The sequence below is a fragment of the Rana temporaria genome, chromosome 11 (assembly GCF_905171775.1).
Source record: "Rana temporaria chromosome 11, aRanTem1.1, whole genome shotgun sequence".
Taxonomy (NCBI): Eukaryota; Metazoa; Chordata; class Amphibia; order Anura; family Ranidae; genus Rana; species Rana temporaria.
Genome location: NC_053499.1, coordinates 14,853,684 through 14,878,777, shown reverse-complemented (window position 1 = coordinate 14,878,777; position 25,094 = coordinate 14,853,684). Strand labels below are relative to the sequence as shown.

Genomic DNA, 25,094 nt, shown 5'->3' with positions numbered 1-25,094 from the left:
TCACGGACGACTTACGCAAACAACGTGAAATTTAAAATTTTGACGCGGGAACGACAGCCATACTTAACATTGGTAGACCACCTAGGAGGCAGCCTTAACTTTACGACGCATATCACTACGGAAACAACGTAAAATTTAGATTGACGGGCATCGCGGACGTTCGTGAATCGCCGTAACTAGTCATTTGCATATTCTACGCCGACCGCAATGGCCTCGCCACCTAGCGGCCGGCCTAGAATTGCAGCCTAAGATCCGACGGTGTAACACAAGTTACACCTGTCGGATCTTAGGGCTATCTATGCGTAACCTGATTCTATGAATCAGTCGCATAGATACGACAAACGTATCTCAGAGATACGACGACGTATCAGGAGCGTCGTATCTCTTCTCTGAATCTGGCCCCCAGACTTTGCAATATTTGCCCACTCGTCTTTGCAGAACTGCTCAAGTTCAGTTACATTTGATGGTGACCATTTGTGGAGTGCAGCTTTCAAGTCATTCCACAGATTTTCAATGGGGTTTAAGTCTGGGGTTTTCAGCACAAAAAAATGTGCTGAAAAACATGGCTTATACTCGAGTATATACAGTATTTCTTTTTTTTAAAAAAAGTTCCAGGTCAATATGGTCAAAGGTTACATGGGGCTAAGGACCTGACCCCACATGACATTGCTCGGACCTGCCATTGTGAGGAGCTTAGGCACCCAACACTGCATCATAGGAGAGAGAAATGAGAGTTGCATGCTCCACCATACTCAAAAATACTGGGTAAGTTTCCTTGTTCCAGCATGCAGACTATACTGTGTTAGAAAGAAAGGAGAGTGGCAAGAACCTATAGTCAACCTATTTACTATAATGTCAGCCTGTTATCTCAAATGGCCAAAGTACGTGATCACTTTGAGTATTGGGGAGTCCTTGCGCTCTAAAAGTAGCTTGGGTTGGGAATACGGGGCCAGATTCAGGTACATTAGCGCCGGTGTAACGTAAGCCGTTTACGTTACACCGCCGCAAGTTTTCAGTTTTAGTGCCCGATCCACAAAGCACTTACCTGGAAACTTGCGGCGGTGTATCGTAAATACGTCCAGCGCAAGGCGGTCCAAATCGAATGGGCGGCTAACATTTAAATTAGGCGCGCTCCCGCGCCGGACCTACTGCGCATGCTCCGTTTCTTAACTCCCGCCGTGCTTTGCGCGAAGTGACATAATTTTTTCGAACGGCGACGCGCGTAGCGTACTTCCGTATTCCTGGACGTGTTACGCAAACGACGTGAAATTTTAAATTTCGACGCGGGAACGACGTCCATACTTTTTTTTTTTTGAATCAAAAGTTAGTTTTTATTAATACGTCATAATCATACAATACAGGTAGGATGAATACAAACATTGTGAGTAAATGACGTCCATACTTTAGACAGCAATACGATTGCTGACTAAAGTTAAGGCACCCAAAACGACGACTAACTTTGCGATGGGAAACTAGACTAGCGGCGACGTAGCGAACGCGAAAAACCGTCGTGGATCGCCGTAACTCCTAATTTGCATACCCGACGCTGGTTTACGACGCAAACTCCCCCCAGCGGCGGCCGGGGTACTGCATCCTAAGATCCGACAGTGTAAAACAATTACACCTGTCGGATCTTCTGGCTATCTATGCGTAACTGATTCTATGAATCAGTCGCATAGATACTCTGAGAGATACGACGGCGTATCTGAGATACTCCGTCGTATCTCCTTTGTGAATCTGGGCCACTGGGTCCTCCGAAAACATTTCAAGGCTTCATTTAAAAATTTGGAGTATACTGTACCTTTAACTTTGACTTTTCCTAAGTGTGAAGTCTGCACTTGTTTCAAAAGTTAACTTTTTAAAATATCTTATGTGGCATTATATCAGCATCTGGTGCACTCAATCTGTTCCTCCTGAAATGCTGGTTGCGAAAATACATTTGTGGATGATTTTGCATGATAAATGTGCGTTTTATGGAGCTCAGATAATATAGCCTTACTTAACAAGTTACTCATTAAATGATATCATTGCTGTAATGACACGTTTTAATTTTTTTGATGACCAATCAGAAAGTCAGATCTTTACAATTGGGACGTTATCCAAAAGTTACAATTTCACTCTGGCCACAGGTGGCTAAATATGACTGAGATGAATTTGTGTATACATTTACTGTCATCCATGAACTTATAGAACTGGCAATTGCTTTAACCACTTCAGCCCTGGACCATTTGGCCGGCCAAAGACCAGAGCACTTTTTTGCGATTCGGCACTGCGTCGCTTTAACTGACAATTGCGCGGTCGTGCGACGTGGCTCCCAAACAAAATCAACGTCCTTTTTTCCCTGGAAATAGAGCTTTATTTTGGTGGTATTTAATAACCTCTGCGGTTTTTATTTTTTGCCACTAACTGGAGTGATCCTACCCACCTTCATTACCTTTGAGATTTTATCTCATTTGGACTTTATTTATATATTTTTGTATATACACTATTATATATCCATTGTTGTGTCAATTTAATATTGATCACAAATTTATTAGCGCTGCACTTTTTGTTCCACTATTGCTTTGTACTTTGTTTGTTTGTGTGCTACCAGCTTTATCACTTTATTGTTTTTGGTTTAGCGCAGTTTTTTCCCCTTCTTTCCATTGCAGCCTTGTCAGGGCCAAGGAATGCATGGCTGGAGGAAGAGCAGAGCCGTGGGATAGCACGCAGTTACCGGCACTTACATTATGATTGTCTCCGCTCTGCTCGACACAGCCCCGTCTCCTCCTGACCAGCACCTGTGATAGATAGAACGCATCAGTGGACCGGCATTTTATCTATCACAGGCGCAGGTCAGGAGGAGGCGGGGCTTTGTCGAGCAGAGCGGAGAAAATCATAATGTAAGTGCCGGTAACTGTGTACTATTCCATGGCTCTCCTCTTCCTCTGTGCTCTCTTCCCCCCGGGGTGATCAATGGGAGAACGGCTCCCGATCAACCCCGCCGGCGGTGCTCCTCCCCCCTCTCTCCCAGGTAGGCAGCCCAGCTCGCAAGACCTAATTTTCCAGGCGAGTGGAAAATTTGAGGGCTGTACTACAGTCATCATTATTCTGTTTTTGTTGATTTGACAATGAATATAATTACGTCTGTTGTATACATATGTCTTAAATAAAATGTATACAGAATTTTAACACCGCTTTGTTGCCGTCACAGTCCCAATATAATCATTTTTCTATAGGCTTATCAAGGATGTTGGGTACATAAATATGGCTTGTTTGGATGTTGACGTTTTTTTCTAATAATAATAATAATACAGTTGAATTTCAGATTACGAGCCGTCCCAGGAGTATGCTTGTAATACAAAGTACTTGCATATCGAAATGCGTTTTCCCATTGAAGTCAATGGAAATTAACTTCAATGCGGCAGAGGGGGGGGGGGGGACAACCAGAGAGCGCTGAATACAGCCAAAAAGGCCCGAGGACACTTTGGCTAGTTTGCTGCTCCCCCGTACCTCAGGCCAAATGAGGTACTGCAGGCCAATGTTCGGCTTATCTCAATTCCTGCACCCCCGTACCTCAGGCCAAATGAGGTACTGCAGGCCTATTTAGCTTGAATTCTGCTCGTCTTGCGAGTCAACACTCGCAAACTGAGTCAGAATTAAAAAAAAAAAGTTGCTTGCAAATAAAAACGCTCTCAAACCAAGTTACTCTTAAACCGAGGTTCCATTGTAATACAATGCACTGATACAACAATAATAATATGTTATACAAATAATACAATAGTAACCACTTATATACAATCAACATTAATAAAGAAATCACATTCCCCCAGTCTAGTCAAGCCAGTTTTGCAGTCACGCTGTATGTGAACAAGGCTTCATTCTAATTAGCAGACACAAATATTGTGGATAACTCAATATTAAAGTGCAAAGACAGGACCTAAATATTCCATTCTCTAATGACAAGCTGGCCAATTTGGGATCTCTGCGTTTACATACCACAATCTGTACAAGGCTAATTAATCTTACCAGAGGCCAATCTCTAAATTAAACAATATCATCCATTATTCAATCTGTTGCCAATTACTTCATCATGATAAACCCAAATTATCTCTGGCCTTTTTTTTTTTTCATTCTGTCTTTAAAAAGTAATGCATCAGTGTACATGTATTTTGTGTCAACAGCTTTGTGTTTTATCTTGGTGTACGGGAGCCGAGGTCTTTGTGCAATGACTATGGTACCCAACTAATAAAGACATACACATGGCATACTAAAGACATTGGGGTTGATTCACTAAACGCAAATAGACTGTGCACTTTGTTATGGAATTATCACTTACCGTATTTTCCGGCATATAAGACGACCTTTTGGATGCAAAAAATGCATCCAAAGTCGGGGGTCGTCTTATACGCCAATGACAGTCTCCGTGACTCCGTCAGGCTGCGGGCATCCATGATTTAAAAGCCTCGCCTCCTCCTGAGACTGTTCCGTGATAGGCGGAACACAAATTTTCCCAGCAGGGCCTCTGTTCAGTGTTCCGCCTATCACGGATGCCTTCTCATCCTCGGACGAGAGGACATCCATGATAGGCGGAACACTGAACAGAGGCCCTGCTGGGAAAATTTGTGTTCTGCCTATCACGGAACAGTCTCAGGAGAAGGCGAGGCTTTTGAATCATGGATGCCCGCAGCCTGGAAGAATCTGCAAAAAAATAAGGTAGGGAGATCGTCTTGGCCGGCACAGTGGGGGCAAGTGATGGCACAGTGGAGGCAAGTGATGGCACAGTGGGGGCAAGTGATGGCACAGTGGAGGCAAGTGATGGCACAGTGGGGGCAAGTGATGGCACAGTGGGGGCAAGTGATGGCACAGTGGGGGCAAGTGATGGCACAGTGGGGGCAAGTGATGGCACAGTGGAGGCATGTAATGTAATGGCACAGTGGAGGCATGTAATGTGATGTAATGGCACAGTGAGGCATGTAATGTAATGTAAGGGCACAGTGAGGCATGTAATGTAATGGCACAGTGAGGCATGTAATGTAATGGCACAGTGAGATTTGAAAAATGCCTGTTTCTGTCAGCGGTTGTTCCTGTCAGTGGTTGTTCTGGCTACCCCTCAGCTTTTGAATCATGGATGCCCGCAGCCTGGAAGCCAGAATCTGCAAAAAAAATAAGGTAGGGAGATCGTCTTGGCCGGCACAGTGGGGGCAAGTGATGGCACAGTGGGGGCAAGTGATGGCACAGTGGGGGCAAGCGATGGCACAGTGGAGGCATGAAATGTAATGTAATGGCACAGTGGAGGCATGTAATGTAATGTAAGGGCACAGTGAGGCATGTAATATAATGTAATGTAATGTAATGGCACAGTGAGATTTGAAAAATGCCTGTTTCTGTCAGCAGTTGTTCCTGTCAGCGGTTGTTCCGGCTACCCCTCAGCTTCCAGAAAGACTAGTAGGAAGGGGGTAGTCTTATATGGCGAGTATATCCCAAAACCAAATTTTTCCTGGGAAAATAGAGGGTCGTCTTATACGCCGGCAAATACGGTAGCTTAGCGAATAAGGTGAAGCTTGGTTGACTCCTAATGTCCAATCATGTGCAAGCAAAAATAGGTTTATTTATTATTTACATTTTTCCTTGCATGTGATTAGATATTCTTTGCAAAGTGAATGCCTGGTTGCAAACAGATGTGTTTAACAACATAGGCTGCGCCAGTACGGCCACCCCTAGCACACCATTCATAGGGCACTTTAGATCACTAGTATGAGTAAGAGAGTGTGGCTGGGGACATGACGATTCTTTTTGAATTGGACAGTTTATATAGCAGAGGGATACAGTATGTGATGTTATCAAGTGAAGTGATCGTACAAAGAGATTTTGTAACCAACATATATCACCTGTTTGTGGGGGGTCCTGAAGAATTGGATGGCTCGCTACGAAACGCGTAGACCCATATTTGTACATGAGTGGATTGTACTTGGAGTGAGAAAATATAAGTTATCTTACACCAGTGGTTCGCAACCTCAGTCCTCAAGGACCCCCGACAGGCCATGTTTGCAGGTTTTGCCTTAATTATGCACAGGTGGTTTACATCATACTCAATGGCTTGGTATTTTGTACAGCTTTTTTATCCAAGAGAAATTCCCAAAACATGGCCTGAGGTTGTAACATGTGTCTAGTTTTGTCAATGATACAGAGAGAGAGAGAGAGAGAGAGAGAAAGAGAGAGAGAGAGAGAGAGCACTATGACTTACATTATACACTCACTGGCCACTATTAGGTGCACCTGTTAAATTGCTTGGTAACATAAATTGCTAATCAGCGAATCACATGGCAGCAACTCAATGCATTTAGGCATCTAGACGTGGTGAAGACAACTTCAAACCGATCATCAGAATGGGGAAGAAATAGGATTTAACGCAAAGTTCCACCCAAAAAATGTACTTTAAAGAAATCAACCGCATTTTCTTTTTGTTACCCACTCCTTCAGCGCTGTTGCTATGGGGACCCTTTTATTCAGAACCCGGAAGTGATGCAAACAGGTATCTGCACCCCCTTCCCCCTGAAAGGTGCCAAATGTGACACCGGAAGGGGGAGGGATACAAAAAGCGGAGGTTCACTTTTTGTGTGAACCTCCGCTTTAACAAATGTGTCGAAATTCTTTAAAAAAATTAATTAGTAACGAAACAAATTGCACATGTCTAAATTTGACACGTTTCGGGTGACTTCCTCAGAGCGGAGGACCAACCAGATCAGGTGGTCCAATGATGGGAACGTATCGTCTTTGGCTGATGCATCTATTACATGCCTGCTGTTTTTATATGTTTGTGAGTATTCTTTTCGCTGTGGGGGTTTTCATAAATGGTTTGGTGGTAATGCACGGACGGGGGATCTTGCACCCTCTTCTTCTTTACATCTACACTCTAATGCTTTGGAACATACTAAATACATCATGAAATGTGTTTTTCATTGCATTGCTTTGCAGTGATATTGTATTTCCCGACCTATATTTATACCTATGTCTGTAACTGACAAAGCTTATAATTGCATCTAACAGAAATGGAAAGGCAATGTAAACATATTATAAATGCTTTAAAATGCATCCAGCACATCTGTAATGAGGTCGGGTTGACAAATGCATTGCGGTGGGTTAAGAAGGATGCTGAGAGAGCCAAAGCATGTCCTCTAATTTGAAATGCATGTGACTAGCATAGAAATGCTGCCAAACAGTAGAATCAAGCATGCACTGGAATGTTTTACACGCTCTCTGAAGATACAGAAGAGATCGAATTTATCTAGTGCAGTTTCTAGACGGTTTGTATGTTGGCATGGCCATTTTTGGTGTTACTTTATCACAGCGCAATTTTATTTTGGTATAAGATAATGGAAGAGATTTACTAAACCTAATACACCTAGAACCTGGTGCAGCTCTACACAGTAACCAATCAACGTCCGGGTTTTATTGTCATAGCTTACTTAACCACTTGCCGACCGCCGCACGACTATGTACGCCGACAACATGGCACGGGCAGGCAGATTGGCGTACAGGTATGTCCCTTTAAATTTGACGCCCAGTGGGCGCGCTCGCCCACCGCGTGCCTCGCGAGTGTGGCCGCGGGTCCCAGGAACTCGATGTTCCCGAAAGGCCCGCAATTGTGATCGGCAAGGGCAGAACAGGGGAATGCCTAGTGACACTGTCACTGATGACCGTCCCCCCGTGATAGGGAACGTGACATTGTCATGTCACGTATAGCCACGCCCCTAACAGTTAGAATCACTCCCTAGGGAACACTTAACCCCTGCAGCGCCACCTAGTGGTTAACCTCTTCACTGCCAGTGTAATTTTTACAGTAATCAGTGCATTTTTATAGCACTGATCGCTCCTGGAGGAGCTGCAGAGTTCCACAGCAGAGAATGGAGTATCTGTACATAGGACGACAATAAGGCCTCGTACACACGATAGGATAGCCAGAGGACAACGGTCTGAAGGACCGTTGTCCTAGGTTAACGATGAAGCTGACTGATGGTCCTTCACACCTACACACCATAGGTTAAATAACTGATCGTGTCAGAACGCGGTGACGTAAAACACAACGACGTGCTGAAAAAAAATAAGTTCAATGCTTTCAAGCATGCGCCGACTTGATTCTGAGCATGCGCGGGTTTTTAACCGATGCTTTTGCATACTAATGATTGGTTTTGACCTATCGGTTAGGCGTCCATCGGTTAAATTTTAAAGCAAGTTCCTATTTTTTTAACTGAAGAATAAATAACCTATGGGGCTCACACACGATCGGTTTTGACCGATGAAAACGGTCCTTCAGACCGTTGTCCTCTGGCTATCCTATCGTGTGTATGAGGCCTTAGCCGTACGCTCCATTGAGTTGGGCTTTAAGGCAGAGTGACCAGAAGAAAGCCATTACTTTCAGCAAAAAACAAAAGTGTCCGATGTGTCTGCCATAATGTCACAGTCATAACTAGTAAAAAAAAAAAAAAAGATTAATAAAATTGCCATAAAACTATCCCCTATTTTGTAGACGCTATAACTTTTGCGCAAACCAATCTATAAATGTTCATTGCAATTTTTTTTACCAAAAATATGTAGAAGAATATGTATCGGCCTAAACTGTGGGAAAAAAGTATTTTTATATATTTTTGGGAGATATTTAATATAGTAAAAAGTAAAAAATATTGAATTTTTTTCAAAATTGTCGCTCTTTTTTGGTTTATAGTGCAAAAAAAAAAAAATCGCAGAGGTGATCAAATACCACCAAAAGAAAGCTCTATTTTTGGGGAAAAAAGGACGTTAATTTTGTTTGGGAGCCACATCGCAATTGTCAGTTTAAGTGACACAGTGATGAATCGCAAAACGTGGCCTGGTCTTTGACCACCAAAATAGTCCGGAGCTGAAACGGTTAAATAAGCTGCGCAAAATTCAAAGTAGCGTAAATATACGTTACTTTGCGCAGCTGTGCCATTCTGCCAACGTATATGTGCAGGACACAGTCGGCAAGCGGTTAACCATGGCGAAGTGTAGGCACAAAGGTAGATTCACAAAGAGTTAGGCCGGCTTATCAGTAGATAAGCCGACCTAACTCTGAATCTACGCCGGCGTTTGTTTAAGTGTATTCTCAAACAGAGATACACTTAAACAAAGCTAAGATAGGCCGTCTTGCGCCGTTCTATCTTAGCTTGCAATGTTTCTGCTGGCCGCTAGATGGCGCTTCCATTGCGGCCAGCGTAGATTATGTAAATGAGGGGATACGCCGATTCACGAACGTACGCCAGGCCTACACCGTCGCATTACGTCGTTTCCGTAAGGGATAGGCCGCCTAAAGTTATTCCACCTATGAGGTGGAATAACAATGTTAAGTATGGCCGCCATTCCCGCGGCGAGGTTCGAATTTTTTACGTCGTTTGCGCAAGTCGTCCGCGAATCGGGATTTACGTCGTTTACGTACACGTTGAAATCAATAGGCCCGTACGGCGTACTTAGCAGCAATGCGTACTGGGAAATGTAGTCGCCTGGCAAATCGCAGTGTCAAAAAACGTCAAAAAACCTGAGGTCAAGCCTCATTTCCATACAACACGCCCCCCTCCAAGCAATTTGAATTAGGCGCCCTTACGCCCGCTCGTTTTAGGCTACACCGCCGTAGATTAGCAGGTAAGTAGATTGTGAATCACTACTAGCCTAAATAATTTCCGGCGGTGTAGCCTAAAAAGGCTAGGCTAGGCCGCCCTAAATTTAGGCCAGTGTACGTGAATCTACCTAAAAGTAACAAAAGGCATAGCAAATATTACCACTACTTGTAAAGTTGATTCGTTTTCAAGGCTGCCTTACACAATCTCCTTTTTCAGAAAGATGAAGAGAAGATTTCAGACTTTACCCAAACAGGAAACATAACCAACACACACACACCCATACCAGACTCCAGTTATTCTTCCCTGGGGATGATTTAAAGCCCGGGCAAGGGCAATATGACTTTGTAGCATATTACGGAACAGTATTAATATTAAATGAAGAAAACAAATCACTACACTACGGTTCGGCTATTGTTTTTGCTTGAAAAGAATTGCTCTGATAATGTGCACCATTAAGCTGCTGGGTAAAATAAATAAAATAAATTTTGAATACTGATGCGGTGAAATGTTAACCGTTTCCCATTAGAAAAAGGATCTTGTCTCCCCCTCCAGGTTACGAGCAAAAGACATCAGCATGTAAATGTGATGAAAGTCATATAATCCTCGACGCAATATTGGGGGAAGGATTCTATCACCGTGATAATGTAACATGCCAGTCAGTATTAACGACATAGGGTGATAATAAGTGCATGCGTTTATAGTTTAAAGGTACTAAACCTTTAATAGGACTAAAATGGTGGTGCCTAGAGGTGTCTGCACAAACACTTCAGTGTCTTCCATAAAGCCACTGGAAGTTTACAGTCTGAGGTTTGGCCCTTCCACTTAAAGCGGAGGTTCACCCTAAAAAACATCTATATACCATTACATCCAGCATACTTCCGACATGTACAGTATGCTGGTATTTATTTATTTATTTTTCGCTGTACATACCGTCTTAGGCCTCGTACACACGACCGAGAAACTCGACGGGCAAAACACATCGTTTTCCTCGTCGAGTTCCTTGTGAAGCCGTCGAGAAACTCAACAAGCCAATTTTCTCCATTCCCGTCAAGGAAATAGAGAACTTGCTCTCTTTTTGGCTCGTCGATATTCTCGACAGTTTCCTCGACAAAAATGTACACACGACCGGTTTCCTCGGCAAAAAAATATCTCCCAGCAAGTTTCTTGCTGGTTTTTGCCGAGAAACTCGGTCGTGTGTACGAGGCTTTATAGTTCTTTTTCACCCGGCTTCCGGGTTCTCACTCCCACAGGGAATAGGCGTTCCTATGAAGAGGCGTAGATGATTGACGTTCGGATAAGGCACGTCACGCGTTCCAAAAATAGCCGAACTGGGACTCGGCTCTATACAGCGCTATACGGCGCCTGCGCCCAGACTAGGAGCCGTGTAGAGCTGACTGCGCAGGCGCCGTATATAGCCGAGTCCCAGTTCGGCTATTTTCGGAACGCGTGATGCGCCTTATCCGCACATCAATCATCTACGCCTCTTCATAGGAACGCCTACTCCCGGCACGAGTGAGAACCCAGAAGTCGGGTAAAAAAGAACTATAAGACGGTATGTACAGCGAAAAAATAAATAAAATACCAGCATACTGTACATGTCGGAAGTATGCTGGATGTAATGGTATACAATTGTTTTAGGGTGAACCTCCGATTTAAGCCCTGTACACACGATCGGTTTGTCTGATGAAAACAGACCGATGGACTGTTTTCATCGGACAAACCGATCGTGGGTGGGCCATATCGGTTTGTTTTCCATCGGTGAAAAAAAAAAATAGAACATGTTTTAAAAGCTTCCTATGGATAAAAAACCGATACATATTTTTAGCAACCCGCCAGTGCAACGCTCCAGTGTGAAAGACCTCAGGCTTTCACACCTGATAGAAAGGAGCGGCTTATTCAGGGCGTATTGCAGGCGCTACTTTTAGCGCAATAGCGCCTGCAAAGTGCCTCAGTGTGAAAGCAGCCTTAGAGCAGCCTTTTTCAACCAGGATGCACAGGTTTCTTCAGGGGTGTCTTGGCAAAATGCCTAAAAATTGCCCAAAAATTGTATAGAAGCCGGCATGTTGATAAAGGCTGCATTTTTAGTCACAGTCACAGTTTTCATTGTGCACCATTACAACCTACTAGCTGCCAGCTAATGACCAATGGCATCATCGGTTGATAAGGAGAAAGTCAGTCACCTGCATAGCATCCATGTTTGACCCTCCTCTGCCCCCCTCCATCAGCGTTGGTGTCACATTAGCTGAGTGATGGAGAAAAACTGAGGGAGAAGAGAAACATTGGAATACTAGTCAGTACCAGTTTGCAAAAGTGTATTTACATTGGAAGAATATCCAACGTTGTGGATGTTGCTGCATTATGTAAAACTAGTAGAATAGCTTTTGCATTTTAGAATAGGGTGCCTCGAGGCTGTCCAAACATTTTACAGGGATCCTCGAGACTGTCCTTAATTTTTAAAGGGGACCTTGCCTGAAAAAAGGTTGAAAAACACTGGGTTAGACAATGGAGGCTGAAGAGAGTTGTCAGAGCTTTAACTTCAGAGCTGAGTTTTTTTTTAGTCCTATTGCCAACATTATAAACTATGTACAGGTTCGTCAGGAATAGGAAAGTTAGGGGAGATAAGAAAACGTATCTCTCCTTCCTCCTGCACCACCAAATGCTGCTATGATCAAGAGGAATCACCAGTGAAAGACTATGTAGAAATCAACGCTTCCTGGGGTGTTGGCTTTCTGGGTTTCCCATGGCACTCACTGGTTCTTCTTGATGACCCCTACGTCTAAACAAAGCATTGTAGTGACCCAGAAGTCAGCAAGAGGAACCACTGAGCACATTTTGGGGTCACGGGAGATCGGCACTACCAAAAGGTTGGTTTCCCATCAGATTTCAGCAGTTGATTTCTCTTGATCAGAGCGATGTTTGGTAGCACAGGTGGCAGGAGAGGTAAGAATTTTAGTCTTTATAGAGAAACTTTTTATATGGGATTACTGACAGGGTTGTTTAAACTTATTGTGGGTGAAGCCATTGTCAGTGGCAGGTCAGACAATAAGATTTTTTCATCACTTTGGTACATAGGTATCAATGCAATACAATTTTTAATCATCAATATATTGCAGTATGGCTATTGTTATGCTAATGAACTGGTTGGACCAGTTGATGAGCTCAGGACAGGAAATTATGCTACAGGAATTAGGGGGAAGAAAAAATGATTTGGACGCAGCCATGCACTGAGGACACTTGTAGTTCTGGAGAACTCTGAGGAACAAAGAGCAGTCTGGAAGAAGGCTCCATGGACTGGTTCATGAGCTCAGGACAAGAAATTATGCTATAGGAAGTATTGAAAAGGAAAAAGGATTTGGGCACAGCCATGTTCTGAAGACACAAAGGAACTGGTAGTTCTGGAAAACTCCAAGAAACAAAGAGCAGTCTTGAAGAAGGCTCCATGGACCGGTTCTTAAGCTCAGGACAGGAAGGGATTCTACAGGAAGTAGGGGGAATTAAAAAATTATCTAAACACAGCCATGTGATGAGGACACAAAGGAACTAATAGTTATGGAGGACTCTGAGGCCCCGTACACACGAGAGGATCTATCCGCTGGAATTTATCCGCGGATCACTTTCAGCGGATAGATCCGCTGGTGTGTACAACCCAGCGGATATTTATCCGCGGATATTTTTCGGGCCGATGGTTTTCCAGCGGATCAAAATTTCTTAGCATGCTAAGAAATCGATCCGCTGGAATCCAGTCCAGCGGATTGATCCGATGGTCTGTACAGACTCACCGAATCAATCCGTCCGATTCCCTCCCTCGCATGCGTCGTAATGATTCGACGCATGCGTGGAAGTCCTTATATTACAGCGTCGCACACGTCGCCGCATCATCATCGCGGCGACGGCGCGACACGTCACCGCGGAGGGAATTCCGCGTGGATTTTGATCTGATGGTTAGTACAACCATCAGATCAAAATCCGCCAGAGGATTTATCCGTGGAAACGGTCCTCCGGACCGTTTCCGTGGATAAATCCTCTTGTGTGTACTAGGCCTGAGAAACAAAGAGCAGTCTGGAAGAAGACTCCATCACCAGGAAAAAAAACTAAAAATGTAAGTAGCTGTTTAGTGTAATCGCATCCATTGTCCACGCTCATTTGCTAGGAAGGATAGATAGCTTGTGCATGTGTATATTTCATGCATATTTTGTGATACTCTGTATTTTGTGTATTGTTTTTCCTACAAGTGAGTACAGCATTTTTGTTTAGTAAAGCAAATTAATACACTACAATTTGTATGCTTCCTTGCTTTTACTGCAAAGAACCTTGAAAGACACAAAGCAAAACAGGTGGTCAGAAGATGGCTACTTTACCATATAAGGGATAATTGGTTACAGTTACATGTAAGCTAGGTTGCAAGATAGGGTAAGACCAAAGACAGTTTTAGACAAATTGGGGCTCAGGGAAAAAAATTAAGTAAAGGCCCCATGTGCTGAAATTATTTACTGTGTGACCAGTTCTAACGCAAATATTAAACATGAGGTCTATAGGGGGTGTTCTTTAAAAGTGCTTAAATTTAGTGAAACGTGTACATAACAAGTCTCCCAAAGAAGCAATATAACACCTCATGGTATCATCAGCATAACACAAATATATCAACTCGGTAAATAGGAGCCAATTGCCCAGTTTAACCCCCCCCACACCACCCCAACATGAACCCTGGGTGAGGTTCAGTTGAAGAGTTTATTGAAAATCTGTTTCATGCATTGGGAATGTCCAATATATTCTAAGACCACAGACCAGAAATGTCTGCATTGAGGCTATAATTATATTTAACAACCTAATGAGGAGGCAGTGTTTGCTATAACGTCAGTTATAAGTGGAATTTATGGTTTATAAGTGACATGCCAGCTTAATAGACCTCTTGGGGACTCAACTGCGTTGATGTTCTTGCAATAGTTTCTGATCCTTTTCCTGCCAACTCTGGGAATCTTTCTCCCTGTCCTTGGATGACCCCATTCTTCTTGTTCTCCATTACAAAATCGAAGATTTAGCTCAAAGGCACTAAAACTGTGTTTCTACTTACTGGTTACTTAGTAGTAGACATGTGCACACTGAAATCTTTTGTTTCTGAATTTTTTTTTTATCCGAAATTTTTTATTATTTAATCACTTCAGAAATTTGTTTTCATTTATTTTGTTTCATTAAAAAATGCATTTGTCCGAAAATCTGAATTAGTTAAGGTCCAATCTGTCATTGAAGGCTTATGGTGTCTGTTGAATGTTCTAAGAAGATTTGGCGAAGCAGCTAAACTGTACGACGCCGCAATCGTACATTTCCGGTCAAATGCTCCGCCCACAAGCTATAGTGGAATTCTAATGTTGTATGACTAGTAATAATTATATTTATTAATTATTATTACTAGTCAGCCAACATTAGAATTCTTCTATAGCCTCTGGGTGGAGCATTTGACCATAAATGTCCGCTCGTGGCGATCGTTTGTTTTTAGCTGCTTGGTCGAATCTTCATGTCTCTATAATGTCAAATCTTTTCTCTCTATGTCGAATAATCTCAGACTAATAGAGTTAGGTTAGGCCCATTCAATCGCAGGTTCGATAGACACAGATTCAGTGGTGGTGCATCTATAGAGGGCGCTGGAGCGCCGCCCCCTCTGGCTCTCGCACCGCCACTGATACAATAACATAGATTCATGCATTGCATGCATCTATGTTATTGTTGTCGGCCGCTGCCGCCGACTATTCAGATGGCCGGACGGTGAGCGCCGGCCACCTGAATAACGGCAGCTGGCTGGCTGTGCGGAAGTGCCTATCAGAGCCAGCGGCTGTACTCGGCTCCCGGAAACTTATCTAAGGGACGTACGGGTGGTGCGTTCCTTAGATAAGACTGACAGGCGTCTCAGCCAATCAGGTTCACCGGTTCTGGTTACCGGTAAACTGATTGGCTGAAGCGTAATCGAGGGCGGGAGAAGACATTGAGGGATGTGGAAGGAGGATGGCTGACCCCCAGAAAGGTAAGTGCCAGGCGGGGGGAGGGGCATTTTAGAGGGCACAGTGGTGACAATGGGCACAGTGGCATCAATGGGCACAGTGGCGACAATGGGCACAGTGACATCAATGGGCACAGTGGCGACAATGGGCACAGAGGCGACAATTAAAGGGCACAGTGGTGACAATTGATGGCACAGTGGCTGCGTTTTATGGCATGGCACAGTGGTGACAATTGATGGCACAGTGGCTGCGTTTGATGGCATGGCACAGTGACTGCGTTTTATGGCATGGCACAGTGGTGACAATTGATTGCACAGTGGCTGCGTTTGATGGCATGGCACAGTAACTGCATTTGATGGAATGGCACAGTGGTGACAATTGATGGCACAGTGGCTGCGTTTGATGGCATGGCACAGTGGCTGCATTTGATGGCATGGCACAGTGGTGACAATTGATGGCACAGTGGCTGCGTTTGATGGCATGGCACAGTGGTGACAATTGATGGCACAGTGGCTGCGTTTGATGCCATGGCACAGTGGTGACAATTGATGGCACAGTGACTGCATTTGATGGGCCCAGTGGCTGCATTTGATGGGCACAGTGGCTGCATTTGATGGGCACAGTGAGGCTGCAATTTTTATTTTTTTATTTTTCGTTTGCGCCCCCCAAAAATTTTGAGCACCTGCCACTGCACAGATTGCTATTGTCACCATCATGTCGAATATTCTATCTATATCCTACTGTTGTCGCAACAAAACTAAAATAAAGCATTTTTTATGTCGGATCTTTCGGAGTTTCGGACTCTGCACATTCATTATCGTTTGTTAAAACGAACGTGAAAATCACAGAAATTCAGACGAAAATGCATTTGGACGAAAGCAAATGACTGCGGTATATCACTGGAAGATGAGTAAAGGATTTTGGAAAGCAATCAGACCTTCTAAAAACATTGAATTTGAATAAAACTGTTGAATTTAAATCTGTCAACACCATATCTTGTCATGTTTTATCACGCTCTTAAAACATGTTCCTTACCTAGTGGGGTTGGTTGGGGTCGTCTGTATCTGGTAATCTTTCATACAATTTATGTATCAGCTCCTGAAAACAGACAGAAAAAGAATTTACAGTTTCTGCACTCAATACATTACTAAATAAGAATAAACTTGGCTAATTTATGGACACAAATGTACAAGAAAAGTGAAAGTGTTGCATTCCAGACAATAAAATTCCAGTATTAAACTCAGGTGTCCATAGATAGTACCCCTCTCAGGTATTATCCACTCCATGATACCTTGGGGATCCATTACTTGACAGATGCAAAGCTTCATGATGCTAATCCATATATCTTAAAATATTCTATTTAATCCAGCAGGGATGTTCCACCCAAGACCTCCCTCTGAAGTGTTTTACCGCCTACTGGGGCTTAATTAAATGAATGATTAATCCCTAGCTGGGAGCAACATGTGTCAGTGGGAGGTTGTGAGTACGCTTTAGCCCCAGTAGGGAGCTAAACGTGCTATGGGGGCTGTGGGTGGGGTGTCCCAATGCTGCTGGATTAATAAAGTTGTTTTAAACTCTAATGCCGCGTACACATGATCGGAATTTCCGACAATAAATGTTCGATGTGAGCTTTTGGTCGGATATTCTGACCGTGTATATGCTCCATCGGACATTTGCTATCGGAATTTCCGACAACAAATGTTTGAGAGCTGGTTCTCAATTTTTCCGACAATCGCGTGCATCAAATTCCGACGCACAAAAATCCGACGCATGCTCGGAATCAATTCGACAAATGCTCGGAATCATTGAACTTCATTTTTCTTGGCTTGTTGTTGTACGTCACTGCGTTCTTGGCATGCGGAATTTCAACATCTGTGTGACTGTGTGTATGCAAGACAAGTTTGAGCCAACACCCATCGGAAAAATGTCCACGGTTTTGTTGTCGGAATGTCCGATCGTCTGTACGCGGCATAAAAGTTTGTGGTGAGCAAATACACATCTTAACACATCTGCAAGTGCATCCATTGTTAAGTACTGTAGTCAGAGGCGGCTCTTTAATAAGGCCTCACACTCACAGGGGCCTCGCGGCCGCCTAACTTACCCAATACATTACCCCAGTTTTGAGGGACAGGGGACCTTATCGCTGCTGTGCTCAGGCAGCGTTAAGAGCCCTGACTCAGGAGTGGGGCCGCCAGCATTCAACAACCAGTGAATATTGGTGACACCACCCCTTGTGACGTCAATGACCCTGCATGCCCTCAGTCAATAATGTCACAAGGGGGTGGGTTCACCAGGTGACATCACCGGGTGGCCCCCGCCCCTTAGTTATTAAAGAGCAGGATCTGGGGGCTGCCTTGTTAAAGGGGGCTTCCAGATTCCGATAAGCCCCCTGCCCGCAGACCCCCACAACCCCCGGCCAAGGTTGTGGGGAAGAGGATCTTGTCCTTGAATTATTTTTCCCATTATGGACAAGAGTGGGGCCCCATGTCAAGTTTTGCATAAGGCCTCACAAAGCCTAGAGCCGCCTCTGACTGTAGTACCAATTATTGCAAGTAACACCATCCCCTTTCCTTTTTTTGTACTGCTGCACTACAGTCTTTTGGCATTTTTTGGTAGCTATCCTTTCTCTAATAAGGCAAAATAATGTTTTTATAGGGAGCTATATTAGAGAACTAGTATTATTTCTATCTCCCCTGGTAGCTGTTGCTCTATTGTGTGGGCCCTCAATGACCTTTTGTACAGTGCACGGCCACTGGTCCTGCACTGTAGATAGTGATATCAGGGAGGAGGTAGATGAAAGACGGGCAAATAATAACTGCTTAGTAGGACTGGCAGGGAGGAAGTCCAGGACAGCAAGGAATATGTTCAGTGGGATGCTTAGTAGCTCCAGATAAGGGATCAATGCTGGAGGTACCAGTACTAAGTACTGTTGTGTTCCTGCTGAAAAAAAAGCCCTGTTGCTCATTGTAGTCCACTAAACTTAACAAGCTTATTAGAGTCTTAAGCCCCGTGCACATGATTTGGCTTTTGCCCAGCCGAACCGGAATTCCATCGGAGTAAAAGAGAACATGTCCTCTATCAAAACTCCGATGGAATTCCTCGGAATATCCAATGGAAAAACTCAGATGGGGCATACACACAGTCGGAATTTCCGATGGAAAAAGTCTGGAATTTCCGATTGTGTGTACGGGGCATAATTATAAACAGATCCAAAAGATGGAAGTTCAGCTTTAAAAATGTCAATAGTAGGATTTAGTCCTCAAAATTTTGTAGTTGGTAGATGTAACGGTCACCGCCGTTTACGATATTCCCTTTCCATCAACCCAAGACAGCTTCCGAGACTCCACAATCCAGCAGACACGATCCATAAGAATTCCCTCAGAGAGACGAGACAGAGCTCTGTGTTCTGAGTCAAAATGTATGAGCAAACTTTAATGGTATCTTAGCGCTCTTATATACAGTACAGCATGTTAAAGTTAATCACAGGGACAAAGGAACTCTCCACCCACACATCACACAATGGGGGGACTTCAATACACCTACTCTTAGATAATGACATCCAGTTGAGCTAATCATTAGTCATTATCCAGACAGCCTGTCTCCGCATAGTTCCCTTCACCTGTTACACAAACACATTCCTTTACTAAACATAATTGACATGCTAATTCCCTACCCCTGAAAGGAGACGTCTGACCTTTAGACTGCTAACTCACAACACATATCTATTATCAATAGCATCTTCACACAATGAAAGGTCTTAGGAGCAGATGTACTTAGTTAGCATCTCAACAGCCTAGGTTAAGCATTAAAGTAGACACTCTTATTGACCGGTTGGGGGTCAGCATGAAATCAAACTGTAATATGTCCAGATCTCCTGCAATACATGAATTATCAGTAATGTCCCAACTCATGTAATAAATAATTAATATTTCTCAGTCACCCTATGCCCAAAAGGGGCACAGGGTGACCCTAGACCCAAGAGTCATTAGTGACGCTGGCACAGGAGTACCCCCCCATCCTTCCAAAGTCTCTGGTTGTCACGGATCATTCCGTTACAGTAGAGATTATAGTTCTATTTTTATTTTATTTTATGGCATTAATATATTTTGAAGCACTTTCTAGAGTTATGAAATAACCCAAGCTTGGTCCTTCACCACAACCATGTTCAACAATACTAACAATGTAACATGATACAAAAAGAAGGGGTTAATTTTCTTCAGCTCTTTAAGGACAGAATGGTTTCTGGAGGTTTTTAGAGATATTCTGAGGCTGACTCTGATTGGGGGGAAGACTGCTGCATGCAGCAAATGCCATTATTATTACTTTTCTATCTTCTCCTTTTTTTCTGCCTGAGTCTTTCTGATCTTGTATCTTTTCTGTATTATGAATCTCTTTACATTTTTGGACATGCACTTGGTATTCTTCATGATATGCTGTATACCTAGGGGAACATTCACATCTTTATGTGCGCTCTCAACACGTCTCAGCATCCAAAAAAAAAAAAAAACATTTTTGGGACTCTACAACGCACAGGACACTCACATCTATGCACTATAGCAGAGGTGCATTTTTTGTTTTTGCGTATCTGCGTTGGCTTTACATTTCAAATGAAGACCAATACACCAGAATACATATATACCGATGTTTTAAGGATAATTTGTCACCAACTTAACCACTTGCCGACCAGGCTTTTTCTGGCACTTTTTGTGTACAAAAATTCATGTGAAACGAAGCAAATTAATTTTTAAGGTGCCAGACAAATACAGTAAACTGATGTTATTTTAAAATCCATATTACATTTTATTGAGTACATCATTTTTTAGCTATGAATAGGGTTCAATATAGATCACATGTAATCCAGGTGTACAGTAACTTAAGTTACTAACAAAAACGTGAGGGCTGGGGGGCGGGCGGGGCCGAGTCCTGTAGTTGGCGGCTATGGACGTCGGATACAGGACTCTGGAGCGTGCCCGCAAGGTAACCCCCTTGGGAGAGCGCTTCCCAGAGGGGGTTATCAGAAGCGGGAAGGAGCCGAGACAGCCACCGAGGAACCCCACAAGACGAGGATCGGGGCCACTCTGTGCAAAACGAATTGCACAGTCCAGATATGTATGACAAATTTGTTATTTAAAAAAAAAAAAACTAACCTTTACTATCACTTTAAGGCAGTTCTGAAGGAAAAAGGGGGTCCAACCCGGTGCTAGTAAGGTGAAGTTAATAAAGTGGCCGTAAAATGAAGGATGGATGGCCGCACTCCAAACCAAACAGGTTGTCTTTATTTAAACGAACAGCAAAACATACCAGATCACAGCAACAGAAACAGGAGGATAACTGACGTTTCGCACTAAGTCAGTGCGAAACGTCGGTTATCCTCCTGTTTCTGTTGCTGTGATCTGGTATGTTTTGCTGTTCGTTTAAATAAAGACAACCTGTTTGGTTTGGAGTGCGGCCATCCATCCTTCATTTTACGCCCATGCTTGCCTAGTGCACTGCCAGCACCCTTGGAATCCTACACCTGTGTATGACCCTATAGCAGACCCACCTTGAGCGGTGATTTTCCTTCTTTAATAAAGTGGCCGATGAGTATATATATATTAGGGCTGTGAAAATTAACTTTTAATTAATCGATTAATCTTTAACTTCCCTCTATGACTTCCCTCTATGACTTCCCTCTATCAACCTGGGATTCTACAGCCATCCACTGGGAGTTGTGATAGTTCCCTTCATGGGACATCTACATACCGACGGACTGATGTTAACCTCTCCTCATCTGGATTCAGCAGTGATATCGTTGTACACATTTTTATACCAGTATCATACTTAGCTACATGTTTTTATGACTGCTTTTGGTACCGTTTGGTATTACTCGCGCCATTTATACAGTTTATGTAGCTACATTGATTTTTTCTCCAGTGCAATATTTATTTGGTTACCTACTTGAAGACTACAAAAGTTTTAATGCTATTCCCATCGAGCGCTGCCTTTGTGTGTTTTTTTGTATCCTGCTATCCATTTTTCCAGTGGTTGGTAGCTGCACTGGGAATCAGCCTGCAAGGAGATCAGCTAAAAGTTGTTGGATCTGTATGTGCGTTATAATTAATCGAAATTAGTCGTTTAATCGATTAAAAAATAAATCGATTAATCGAACACAAAATTTTTGATCAGTAACATCCCTATATCTATCCATATCTATCTATCTATCTATCTATCTATCTATCTATCTATCTATCTATCTATCTATCTATCTATCTATCTATCTATCTATCTATCTATCTATCCCTATATCCCTATATCAAAAATGTTGATCAGCAACATCCCCATATCTATCCATATCTATCTATCTATCTATCTATCTATCTATCTATCTATCTATCTATCTATCTATCTATCTATCTATCTATCTATCTATCTATCTATCTATCTCTCTCTCTCTCTCTCTCTATATATATATATATATATATATATATAGATCTATATACATGTAGATATATACAGTAGATTATATCTATCTATCTATCTATATATATATATATATATATATATATATATATATATATACACACACACATACTCTGTATATTTTTATATGTGGGCTGTAACAACATTACAAAAGTGTTCATAAATAAATATATATTCAAATAAATGTATTATATATACATATTGTATATACACAACATTTTAGACAGATTAGTGGTGGGTTTTTATTGCTATTTCTGTAGCCATTGGGGAGATTCTCTCTTACATTCTGTGTGGTCACAGATGGAAATTAGAAAAATGTCTCTAGTAGAGGCAGTATTTATTTTAAGCAGAATGGTTAAAACCTCTACCGGCTATTTATAGTTGGGTGTACAAGCAGAAAAGCACAAAAAAAAAGAACAAAGAACATAAAGTCCAGATTCATTTTATTCAGACTCTTATATCATAAAAAGCTACAGATTGGTGTGTAAGCGGTAAATAATACCAAATGTAAACTCATAACTCTGTATTTGTATATACCGTATTTATCGGCGTATAACACGCACAGGAGTATAACATGCACCCCAATTTTAAGAGGAGAGTTTAATGAAAAAAAATGCACAGCCCCCGCCCCAGTACACAGCTCCCCCCCCCCCATCCAGTACACATCCCCTCTATCCATTATACATATATAATGGATGGGGGGATTTGTACTGAATGGGGGGATGTATAGTGGATGGGGGATGTGTACTGGATGGGGGGGATGTATAGTGGATGAGGGGCTGTGTACTGGATGAGGGGGATATATAATGGACAGGGGCTGTATACTGGGGAGGGGGGCTGTATAATGGATGTGTCAAAACGCGGTGACGTAAAACACAACGACGTGCTGAAAAAAATAAAGTTCAATGCTTCCAAGCATGCGTCGACATTCTGAGAATGCGTGGATTTTTAACCGATGGACGTGCGTACTAACGATCGTTTTTTTTCTATCGGTTAGGTATCCATCGGTTAAATTTAAAACAAGATTGATTTTTTTTAACCTATGGATAAATAACCTATGGGGCCCACACACAATCGGTTTGGTCCGATGAAAACGGTCCATCAGACCGTTCTCATCGGTTTGACCGATCGCGGCATAACAAATACGAATTTATCCAAAGTTATGAATTTTCTGAAATAACAAATAGAACGTAACAAATTAATAATAAAAATGAATATTAATAAAAACTTTTTTAGTATTATTATTTATTATTATTCACTTGTTACGTTCCATTTGTTTAGATGCTGCATTCATTATTTCGGATAGTTCATAACTTCGAATAAATTCGTATTGGTTACCACTAACAGCCAAATTTCAAAATAAATTACAATACCTATAATTTAATAGTTATTATTAGCTAGTTAGTAAGTTATTATATTCCGGATTTTCCAATTTTTGGATTTTCGTTCTTATTTTCGGATTTTTGAATTTCTGAATTTCCAAATGTCCAATTTTTAGAATTTCTGAATTTCCACATTTCCGAATCTTTGAATCTCTGATTTTCTGAAATTTCGAATTTACAATTTTTTTTAACCACTTAAGGACTGCCTAACGCCGATATACGTCGGCAGAATGGCACGGCTGGGCATAATCACGTACCTGTACGTGTTTGTATAAAGCCCAGCCGTGGGTCGGGGGCGCACACCCGCGGAGCGTGCCCGCGACCCGGTCCGAAGCTCCGCGGCCGCGGGACTCGTGGACCCGATCGCCGCTGGAGTCCCGCGATCGGTCCCCGAAGCTGAAGAATGGGGAGAGCTGTGTGTAAACACGGCTTCCCCGTTCTTCACTGTGGCGCCGTCATCGATGGTGTGTTCCCTTATATAGGGAATCACAATCGATGATGTCACACCTACAGCCACACCCCCATACAGTTAGAAACACAGATGAGGTCATACATAACCCCTTCAGCGCCCCCTTGTGGTTAACCCCCAAACTGCAATTCTCATTTTCACAGTAAACAATGCATTTTTAATGCATTTTTTGCTGTGAAAATGACAATGGTCTCAAAAATGTGTCAAAATTGTCCGATGTGTCCGCCATAATGTCGCAGTCACGAAAAAAATCGCTAATCGCCGCCATTAGTAGTAAAAAAATAAATAAATAATAAAAATGCAATAAAACTATCCCCTATTTTGTAAACGCTATAAATTTTGCGCAAACCAATCGATAAACGTTTATTGCGATTTTTTTAACCAAAAATAGGTAGAAGAAAAAAATTGTTTTTTTTTTATATATTTTTGGGGGATATTTATTATAGCAACAATTGTCGCTCTATTTTTGTTTATAGCGCAAAAAATAAAAACCACAGAGGTGATCAAATACCACCAAAAGAAGATTTGTGGGAAAAAAGGGACGCCAATTTTGTTTGGGAGCCACGTCGCACGACCGCGCAATTGTCAGTTAAAGCGACGCAGTGCCGAATCGCAAAAACTGGCCGGGTCCTTTAGCTGCCTAAAGCTCCGGGTCTTAAGTGGTTAAAAAAGAAAAAAAAGAAACTAGGAGAAAATATTTATATATTTTTTAAATATTTATTGGCTTGGAAAAATATGAGCTTAGAAGGCCTTTAATGAAACCAGCAAAGCGAGAACGTCCCCGCTGGGATCTGAAGTTCCTCCACAGCTGGAGATTGCAGGTTGCCCAAATCTGCTTTATATTACCGCACACCGAGTTCCCAGGAGAGGATAATCTACTCATTGCAATGGCACGGTAGGGCTTAGGTGTAAGTCAGGGGTTGAAGAGGAGGAAGCTCCATCAGATAATAAGAAGAGGAAATGAGATACTTTATGTCAATCACATATATACTGCGAGGGAGAGAAGGTCGCGTGGTCGGTCTGATTTACAGTAGAACAAGCTGCAGTGTAGCTAACTGAGCAGTGACAGAATACGGCTTAACCCGCGCAGATGACGGAGGTGAGCGCCTCGCTCACCAGAACAAAAGGGAGAAAAGGTTTATTTGATGCAAGCTGTAAATTAAACGTCTGGTCCTAG

The 25,094-nt window shown here is 42.6% G+C and overlaps 1 protein-coding gene across 1 annotated transcript in view; it reads right to left on the bottom strand.

The window, feature by feature from the left end:
* Positions 1–25,094, bottom strand: part of LRRC4C (leucine rich repeat containing 4C) — a 356,194-nt gene that overhangs the window by 180,432 nt on the left and 150,668 nt on the right. Inside the window, exon 2 of the mRNA XM_040328066.1 lies at positions 16,643–16,705. The gene's annotated coding sequence lies outside the window, so the exon portion shown is untranslated. The remainder of the gene's footprint in view (positions 1–16,642; positions 16,706–25,094) is intronic.